The sequence below is a fragment of the Hylobates moloch genome, unplaced genomic scaffold (genome assembly GCF_009828535.3).
Source record: "Hylobates moloch isolate HMO894 unplaced genomic scaffold, HMol_V3 SCAFFOLD_18, whole genome shotgun sequence".
Taxonomy (NCBI): Eukaryota; Metazoa; Chordata; class Mammalia; order Primates; family Hylobatidae; genus Hylobates; species Hylobates moloch.
The window spans coordinates 21,082,423-21,093,052 of record NW_026652293.1 but is presented as its reverse complement, the minus strand read 5'-3'; the positions used below and the strand labels follow the sequence as shown (position 1 = coordinate 21,093,052).

At 32.8% G+C, this 10,630-nt stretch overlaps 1 long non-coding RNA gene across 1 annotated transcript; it reads right to left on the bottom strand.

Moving 5' to 3' along the window:
• Positions 1–1,801: 1,801 nt before the first annotated feature.
• On the bottom strand, positions 1,802–7,403 carry LOC131381858 (uncharacterized). Its single transcript, XR_009210857.1, has 3 exons — positions 7,342–7,403; positions 4,528–4,644; positions 1,802–2,326 (listed from the first exon to the last, which is right to left on the bottom strand). It is a non-coding gene; the product is annotated as an uncharacterized LOC131381858 (long non-coding RNA).
• Between the last annotated feature and the right edge of the window lie 3,227 nt (positions 7,404–10,630).

The following is a 10,630-nucleotide window of genomic DNA, read 5'->3' as shown; positions in this document are numbered from 1 at the left end:
TGCTGCAAAAGTTAGCTGACTTTGCCTTGTTTTATTTTTTTAAAAAGTCCATTGTGCCTAAATAATATAAACATATTTTTGCCATTTTTGTTCCCCAGCTAAATTCAACCAGATCATGTTAAAATATAAATATCTATGGAAAATCAGTCAAATTTTGGGAGTTATGAGGAATGCCATCCCTCACGTAGAATGTGGCCTTTCTCTATTTTAGTGGTAAAAGTTAAGCAATAATACAGTGGTCATATAATGGTCTCGGAAGTGGATAGAATGCCTCTGCTCTCTGATTATCAGGGGTTTTACTGCAAGTACAAGACCTAAAAGGTAGGAGTAAAAATGATGTGACTGGAAATGTTCCAGTTCTAAATATGAATACAGAGATAGAGATATTAACCAAAAGTATAACAATTATAACCAGTTGAGCTAAATCTACAGGGTCATGGCGGATAGATAGATAGATAGATAGATAGATAGATAGATAGATAGATAGATACAAACAAACACACATAATATGTGTTTGTGATAAAAAATTTTCCATTGTTAAAAATCATAACTACTTAAGCTAAACTACAAAATACATAAAATATATATGTAAATATAAATGTGAGTGTATTATATAGTGATACCTAAGGAGTAAAATTATTAACTTTTGGTCATGGAACAATATTATTCTTAATTATAACATAACTAGCTATAACTAAGATCTAAAATATTTCAAAGGTAAGATCTCATATAGCACTCCAATACTTCATTAAAGATGTAAGATGATGTTAAAACCCCATTTTATAGAAGACAAAGTAAAATAGAGGTTGATTTTTGGATTTGTAATATATTGAGTTCATCATGAATACGAAAGGGCTGAATCTCACTCCATATTTTTCTATTGGTTTTAAATTGCTTAGCTGTCTTCAATTCTCAAAGCCAATAGATTGTGTACTGAGAAAAGAAGATTAAAGGCAGTAAATCATTGCTAAATTAATTTATTCATATTTCTTGTTAGCCTTTTAAAAGCTCAATAGTAAATGAATGAATAAATGAATTGTAAACAAAGAGATGCATAGACCTAGTTTTAGACTCTAGCAGAGATATCAAGACATATTTATAAATACCCACAGTGTCTTGGGTAGACTCTTTGCTATCCCCTGTGAGGAAATTCCACCTTCCATTAACTATTCCCTACATTTTATTTTATTTTGTTATTTTATTATGGTAACTCAACATAAGATCTACCTTCCTAAATGTTTAAGTGTAGAATACATTATTCTTGACTATATTACAACATTATATAGCATATCTCAAGAGCTTATTCATCTTGCTTGACTAAAACTTTATATTCATTTCTGACCCTGAGCTTAAAACTGATAAGCTCTACTTTTCTAACAGCACTAAAAAGAACTTAACTGAAAAATAACTGAAGTAACATACTGTCTCTTTTAAACAGTGTGCCAGTCAAGTAATATAGGAAATAAATGTTGATTTTTAGTGTGTATAATTATGCCAGCTGAGATGTGTGTGTGTGTGTATGTGTGTGTGTACACATAAAGAAAATCTGATTTAAGAAAAGTATCAAGAGAGGGCTTTTAAAGAATCATAGTTTCCTTTTTCCACAATCTCTATTTTCCCATATGTTGTTCTTATTTTTAATTCCTTAGGGTTATAAATCTGCCAAATGCCATGTAGTTAACACAAGCTCACATCATGGAATATGTTGTGTTGTAGGGGCAGAAAGGTGTGAGACCTTTCCTTACCCATCATAGGGGTCACAGCAGACACTCCTGTAAGAAAAGATGGATTAACAAGAGAAAAGAATAACAAATGTATTTATTCAAAATGTTTTCTTGACACAGAAGCCTTCTGAAATGAAGACCCAAAGACTTAAGGAAAAATGTCTATTTTTACTCAGGTTTGATGAAGAATGGACAGCCATGTGCAAATATGATTGGACAAAAGGATATGAGCTAAAGGAACAGACTGAGGCAGAAAACCCCGCAAGGCCTTCGGTTCAGATTCTTCTTGGCCTCTTTGTATGACATTTCTTGCTCCCGGGTATAAGGCAAGACCCTTCTGGAATGAGGGTCTTATAATCTACCAGCAAACAAGGTAGGTCAGATCATTTCTTTACGGCCAGCTCCTACACAGAAAGGTGGGGGAAGCAGAGAGTAATATTTCCAGTTTCTATGGCTTTCCTTGGGGAAGGAAGAGGAGCAGGAGAAAGAAAGGCCAGAAAGAATCAGAAAGAGACTTCACTTCTGAGGCCCTTCCAATGTCCTTCAGCTCAAAGTCCTCATCAGGCCAAAGCATCATACTTTGCGGTATCGTTTTCAGAGTCCTAACAATACAAAAGAAAATTTTATTTAAAAGAAGCATCTTCCCATCTCAAAAATTGTAATTAGAGGTATTCATGATTCTGCAATGCAGTTTTGTATTTAGAATATTTCCTGAGAAATACTATCAATCAGTATTTTTAAGTAAGAAATAGAAGAAAGATGTTTCAGGAAGTTTTTGTCATTAAAAAGAACATAGATTTTGTTATGACATTTAAAGTGTCCTGAATGACTAAATAATGTCTACTATATAAAATAAAACATTTTTTCTTGTCATTCTGGAATGATTTTTCTTTGACCTTGAGATGACAGTCATACTATACTAAAATTCTGGACCTTACCAAATATAATGCTGTTTATCTTACCATGCTATAATATTGACAGCTACTAAAACTTCCCACCAGGTGATGGTGTAACAGTATTTCTAGCAAATAGATATTAACCCCTTGCCTAATGAGATTAATTTGTTTCCCCATGAGCTGGAGATACGTCTGTAACAATTTCCATTCAGAGGATATCTGCTTTATCAGAGATGGCAGACAAACATTTAATCAGCCCCTCATCTCTCTTCCTTTTTCCTGACCTGTTTCCTAAGAGGACAAGCCTGGTTGCTGAGCAACAGACTACTCTGAAAAAGCTCTAGCGTTCCACCTTCCTTTGCTAGTAAAAAGCAGGCAGATGAAAGCAAACCCAAGGTTTGGACACCAGGAAGGAGTAAGAGCTAAGCCACTTTTTCGAGGCTGGGACAGCATTGCAGTCAATCTTGGAGTTTGTCAGCCAAATAATTACACAGTTGCAGAATATCAGACACTTCTGTAATAACAGTTACTAAATCAGAGTGAACTGAACATTTTAGAAGAACTAAAATTAACCAGCCTAAGTCTTAGAACATTTAATAAATCAAAAAAGTATTGTTTAGTCCTAAGGCAATAACTTTTGTATTCTCACGTGGCTTACACTGAGAAGCATGGCAACATCTAATTTACTTGTTTTTATCTCTCTATCTACCTATCTATCCATCTATACATTTATTCACTTATGTTGGGGGGATTTGGGTTTATTTATAAGCACACATATTCTATCAGAAGGTTATTTATTAGATTTTCCCTGACTTCAATTGTGCTGTCCTGTAGTTTATATAATTGATTTTAAATTGAAAATTCACCTAGTTTTTCAGGAATTAAGACATTTCCTGTTGCTTTCTGTGAACAGAAGAACAGTCCTGTTTACATACCCCTAAATTGTTTACGATTTTAGCATCACTTCATCATTGGAAGTGAGTTCCCAATTTTTACTTTTTTGATAAAGTTGCTGCTCTGCCCAAACTTTTAAACAAATCAACAGGATTTAATTAAAAATTAACAAGATTCAGTTAACATGTTCTTGCTGTATTTTGGAACTTAAATGAGACAAGATTTCACTAAAGATATCTTAGTCTCCATTGAAGGTAAAAGATACAGGAGAGCCATGCTAAAGTGCTATAGTAAAGTAACTGAAAGAATGAATTCTTTCCACCAATATTTACTGAGGTGTGAAGCATCTCTCTGAGTCACTGGAATCAACCATGGCTGAAACTGGCATAGTCTTGCCTTCACGGGGCTTATAGTCTAGTAAACCTGATAGATATTTTAAAAAAATTATCATGTGCCTATTTTTCTTCCCGTAGTATCTGGATGCTGAGGATACAACAGTAAACTAACAGGCATAACCTTTGCTTTGGGGAGACTACAATTTCAGCTGGAAGAGGCAAATAATGAACCAAGGCTCACTTGTATGTTGGTCGGTTGGACCTGCACCATGAAAATCAATGAATAAAGCAGCCTAAGGTGGTAGAGAATTAAAGATGACAGTGCAGGCCGAGATAAGAGACATTGTCAAGGGACTGGATTTAGAAAGGTCATTTTAGAGTTTAACTCCATTTTTGGTGCTTGACCTCAGACAGCTTTAGATCCCATCTCTTCCATTTTCTCTCTTGCTGCATTATCTGGGCAGACCATAACAAAGCCAGGTGGGTTCCCTCCTTTAGTGACAGTAGAAAGTTCCAACTATGTAAGGCCCCACTTAACCTGGGAAACTTCACCTCGCCTACCCTCAAAGCACAATAAAAATAAAAAACCCTGGCCTGTCCCTTCTCTCAGACCAGCTTTGGAGCCTGTGCTGCCTTCACCAGAAATCCTCCTTAGGAAAGTAGCACAGCTCTACATACCTTCATAGTGTGTGTGTGGTGTCATTAGTCTCAATATCCAGACCAAATTTGGTATCAGGGGTTCATCCCACCTTCCATGGGATAATAGTGGAATAGCTACTTGGATTTTTCCTTTAGCTGTAGGAATTTTTAACATTCAGAGAATGTGATCAATGTATATGAACAAATCCAGTCACTAACTATTTAACAATTACTACTTAGGCTTTTTGGTAGTTACCAATACATTAACATTAAACAAACAAACTTAAGACACAGAAAGATCTAGAATTTCAGCTAAGACAGTTAGTATGTCGTGCACTCTACCTGCATGCTTCACATTTGTTGTGCTAATTACTTATGTCACTTTGAAATTTTCATAAAATAAGAATTAGTAAATAAATAATTATATTAGCTAACTCAAGCAAAACATTCATATAGAATACTCATCTCAGTGACAAGAGATCCCCGAGAAGAGAGAACAAAATTGCAAATATGAAATATTCCAGACACAAAACATTTTAGACAAGTGCCTAGTGTTCATATTTTGTTTCTCTCTTGAAAATTTTCTCTTGTGAACTTTTAATTCTTCTGCTATATCAAGAAGAAAGCATAATGTAGGTGCTAATCTATATTTAGCGTCTCTCTATAAGGTGTGTGAATCTCCACATTAACAAGGAAGGCACTCTCTCCAATCCACTTGGTAGTTAAGAGTGGCATGCAGGAGTGACAGGACCAACATTTCGGGGAGAAGATGGGTGAAAGAGAATACAGGAGATGATGAGCAGGGGACCCAGAAGGCAGCAGTGACTCCAGGAACAGGTGACAGTTATATATCCAGGGTACACTATTAGGTGAACAGCAAATATTTGAAACCTCAAGTTCTGAATCTAAAAATCAAGGGTATTTCCTGAATAATAGCACATTATATAAAACAAATTGACCTCTTTATCTATAGATGCTGTAAATTGCAGCTATTTCAATAGAAGACACGTGGGGTGTGATAGTTTGCTCTGAGGCGGGCATTTCATGCATTTTTTAAAAGTGAAACCAAAGTTCTAAAATAAGAACAATAATAGGAAAGAAATGTAGCAGAGCCAGTGGGAATTTTTCATGATCCCACATGTAATTGAACAGCATGAATACAAAACCAATTGCATATTAGCTGTCCTGACATGACTGTCTGGGCACCTTTCAAAACAAAATGAATATTTCCTATTATTACCTTCCCTTTTATCACCAATTTTGTTCTGATTTAACATTTTCACAGTACTTTTTAGGCATCTTAACTGAACCCAGAGCTTTCTTAACTTCAAAGCAAGCACTGAGCATTACAAGTTCCAAAGAGGTATGAATATTGAAAAGAATTATGTCCCAAACCATAATTACTTAATGTATGATAATTGTAAAAACAGGAATTCACCAGGCTTTCTTGCCTGATTTTACTTGATAAGGGTGAACTTACTAGCTTTTTTTCATGATCATGAGTAAAAAGTAACCCCCAAATTACATTAATTCCAAAATAGTCTTAAAGAATCTAAAAATAGAATAAGCTTTGGGGTTTTATTTTAACTTGTCATCTGAGGGTAAGAAAATGGATCAGATTATTATTCAGAATTTCTTATTTGAACTAAAAAACTATGTTCCTATACCACTTTAAACCTTATTAATTTTGTTTTTTTAATTTTGTCTAAACAGAAAAAAATGAAGCACAGTAAAAATATTTACACATTGTTATCACATCAAGGAAAAAACTATAGGATATCCTTCCCTCTCCTTATCAGACTTGTTCACATAGGTTGAAGTGCAAAGCAATTACAGTCTAAATTCCTTGTTGACATTATAGGAATTATCCATCTCTCCATAGTGAAGCCTCTAATGTGCTTTTGTCTTAAGGTTGCTTTTTTTTAACTTGGAAAATCCTGATGTAGGCTCTCATTTTTACAATGCCTTTTTCATGAAATGTAACTGAGGCTTTTAAGAAAATAATTAACATTTTATGTTGAAACTTTAATATGTCACTTCATTTTGACCTCAATAAATAATTTATTTTGCTTTCTTCCTTTTATGTAAATATTATTTTCAATATTATAGAGTCCAATTCTTTTTTTAAGAGGACGAATTGATATATTTCACTTAAATTGCAGACTTAAATAGTCAGGGTTGGTATCTAATGCAATCTGTGTTCATCTAGAACAAAGAGAGACATTGAATGTAATTCTTGCTTGAGCATGGCATTTGAGGCTCTTAAGACTCAAATCCTTGTTCCTTATGTCCTTTCTTCTTTCAATCGTGACACCATCTTAGGTGCCTACAGTGTTCATGTCTATAGCTCTTCAACATCTCTCATGTCTATAGCTCTTCAACATCTCAGTGTTCATGTCTATAGCTCTTCAACATCTCTCATCGTCTTAGTTACCTGTTTCCAGACAACTTCACTTCCTTTCTACTTATTCACCGTTTTCCATGACCACACCCTGGACTTTGTCATAACCTAACAGTTCTTCCTAAGAAATAATAAACTACTCTACAGCTTCCTATCCTTCAGAATCCCTCATCCCGTTACTTCAACCACACGTGTTTTTGTTTGTTGGTTTTGTTTGTTTGTTTGTCTTTTGTTTGTCTGTTTGTTTTCCCTTCAGAGGGACCTCTGGTTTTTTGACCCATCTGCTATAGAGCCTGATTCTTAGGCTACATACTCTCTCAAAAAATTCAGGGCAAAAATTTCCCCGTTTAATATTGGGTAAATAAAAATGTGAGTGAGAAAACAAAATTAGACCAGTACTATCAGAGTTAAGAGTGGAAATTAACTTCATGGCAGTGTTCAGTGCAGCTCACCAGTTCTTGGGTTCCTCTCCCCTTCTGAACACCTGTGTCATCAATAAACATTGACTTAATTATCATGAAATCTTCATATCTGTAAAGACATACATATACATATTTATATTAAACTATTAATAAAATATAAGATATTTTGATAACTATTACTATAACTTCTACTACTATTATAAATTTTATCAGTTGTCTATTATTTTACAAATTAAATGAGCTTTGGTTTGTTTGTGTAAGACTATCAGAACAGAGTTTCTTTTCAGATAGAAAGCCTTCACAGTATCTACACAATCCAGATATCCTCACACTGTGGGCTTCTATTTATTTTACAATGACCATTTGAAGAAATTATATACACTAAATTTTAACTAATTGAAAGATTATGCATCAATGAGACACACAAACAGGTATGACGCCATAACTAATATACAGGTTAACATCTCTGTCCAAACAAAAACCATTTCATGAGAATAGTAATTAATAAAGTATGGAAACCCAGTCAATGTGAGTTTATCGCAGTATGAGATCAAGAACTAGATCCCGCTCCTTGATAATATTTAGTATGCTGAATTTCTATAAACTGCCTTCACCTCACATTTCCTTATAATATTCTAAGAGTGAAGTGAGATTTTAATTAAATAAAGCTGCAATGCTTGCAAATAATTTAACATTTTTACAGTTTTCTTGAATAAGATTAAGTATGCTGCTATTATGGTTGACTAAGTAGAATGCAGAAGAAAACATTGTGTGATCATAACTGTAAGAATATGAAGATCAAAAAGTTTTTCTCATCATGACAAAAAATTCTCAAGTAGAAATTCAGAGTAGTAATTTTTAGACTTTCTCTTTCTTTTCATGAGCTAAAGAATGAAAACAACAAATCTGGAGGAAAATAAAACTTTTACTAGCAGCTATGGATGTAAGACTTTTTATTGTGTGTGAGCACAGGGCATCCATGATAAAAGTAGTTGTCTTTCAGCCATAATCATATTCAACATCTGATATATATTAAATAATTATTTTAAACTAATTTTGTAAATTGAAATAGAAAAATAACATCCCACGTCATGTTTTATTCCATTTGTTTTATTCCATTCCTATGGTATTTTAAACAACTATATTACTGGCTTTAGTACTTCATAGTTTAGCATTTCTCCATTGCAATTTATGCAATAGAAAATATATCATCTATCAATATATCCAACTTTAACAAATCATACCCATTCATCCTCTGGCACTCTGAAACTTTTAATACTTGCATGCACAAAAAAATAATGTCATATCTCTAATGGAATAATATATGTCTACTCACTTTTAAGTTAATTTTTATTCTGCCCTCCAAACACACACACACACACACACACACACACACACACACACACCCTCCCCACATAAATACACAAAGTAGTATGTCAGAAAAAAGCAACATTTTTAATGTAAAAAACTAGCAATGTTGTTAATGCCAAAGGTATTTTCCCAGACCATTTAGAATTCCTGCAGGACAATTTTGACAGAGATTTAATCTTAATGACGTACACAAAGTTGCTACTAAATAATTCATTTTCTAAAAGCAGAGGGAAAGACAGAGAGCTAATGCGTGACTCTACATCACTCCTTGGATCTTAAAGGGTCACAGACAAACCATAACAACTTTCTAATCAAAAGTCAGGTGTTCATGTTCATATATGAATGGATTTGGTAACAATGTTTGAAGTTTTCTGAAAACTAAAGCATATATTTATAGAAAATAATATCCACGTATAATAAATAAAGGTATATAAATTTGTCCAATTGTATACAGAAATATTAAAATGCATAAATACAATGAATAATTTTAACAATATTTTGCTATTGAGACTATTTAGCTTATTATAAACACTAATATTTTAGTGGATTTTTTTCAATACTTAACTAATCATTTTTGCCCAATATTTATTTCAATGATTTCTCCCTACATGTATCATAAAAACGTATTCTATTGAACTTAATTTTATTTATTGAAGTAACTTTTTCAAATGATCCAAATAAAAGCTATTATATGTAGGCCCCTAGTGAATTTTATATTTATTTGCATTCTGGGGCCTTAAGAGCCACACTGTGGAAGGATATGATGTTCTCCTTGACAACTAGTCACGGCTTATGTAATAAGTTATATATGGCTCTTTGATTAAAGGCAAAAATCATTAACTCCTTTTATTAAACTGTATTCTCTATGACTAACCTTTAGATTTATGAAATTCTGTTGACTGTATCAAGTAAAAGTTCATTTTTTATTGATAACATTTTAAATATGTGCATTTTTCTAGCGTTTGATAATTTTTTGTAAAAAAAGTTCTTTACCTCATTCATGACATTAAGGAATTTATGTATCTAGATTTTCTTTCGATCCAGTTTTTCTATTTTTTAGCATTTTGAGCCTGAAAGTTTATACCTGTCTCTATGCATTGCATAGCCTTAAGAAAATTCTGAGTAAACTATTTATTGGTTTGTTTTCAAAAATTACACTAGCTCTTTTGGCTGCTGTATACTAGTATCTTAGAATACCATCTCTGAATCAACGATGCTTTTCTGGAGCTAACATCAATAGCCGTTAAATATTTAACTGCTTAAAAAATCTATAGTGTTTTACCACTTACCAAACATAAAACTAACCTGACACCATTTTAAACTGATGCAAATGATGGCATGTCTCCTTAATACAAAGTAAGTATGTCCTTGCCCTTTGTCTTCTAAGCCATTTTCCTGAGAAAATAACTATCTATGTAATACACATATAATAATTTGGACTGTAGTTCTTTGTAGAATCCCAAAGATACTTTTAAGAAATTCAAATAGATTATATAAAATGAGTTTTTCACTTATATAACCTAAACTAGCATGATTTGCTATTGGAAGGGTAAAAACAATCCCATAATCTTTTTTTTTCTAATTTGTTATATTGTTAAATATTTAGCATTTTTTCCTTCTATTTATAAATGTTTACAGTTTATTAACTGTGGAATTGAGACTAAATCCCTTCTTATGTTGAATTAAATTAATAATCAAACTTAAAATATGTCATTAAGCATTTTACATATAAACAGCACATTTTATCTCATAAAACTTTAGGTTTCATCTTGAATTTCTTTAAATTTCTCAGATAGATGAAATCCAGTTTTATTTATCTATTTTGATTATGTTAGATAGACTTGAAAACTTCTTGTGAACTGGCCACACTGATCCAAATAAAAAAAAAAAATTTTAAGAGAAGCTCTATCTACTATGGATGTTAAATGTTAATATATTCCAGGTCATT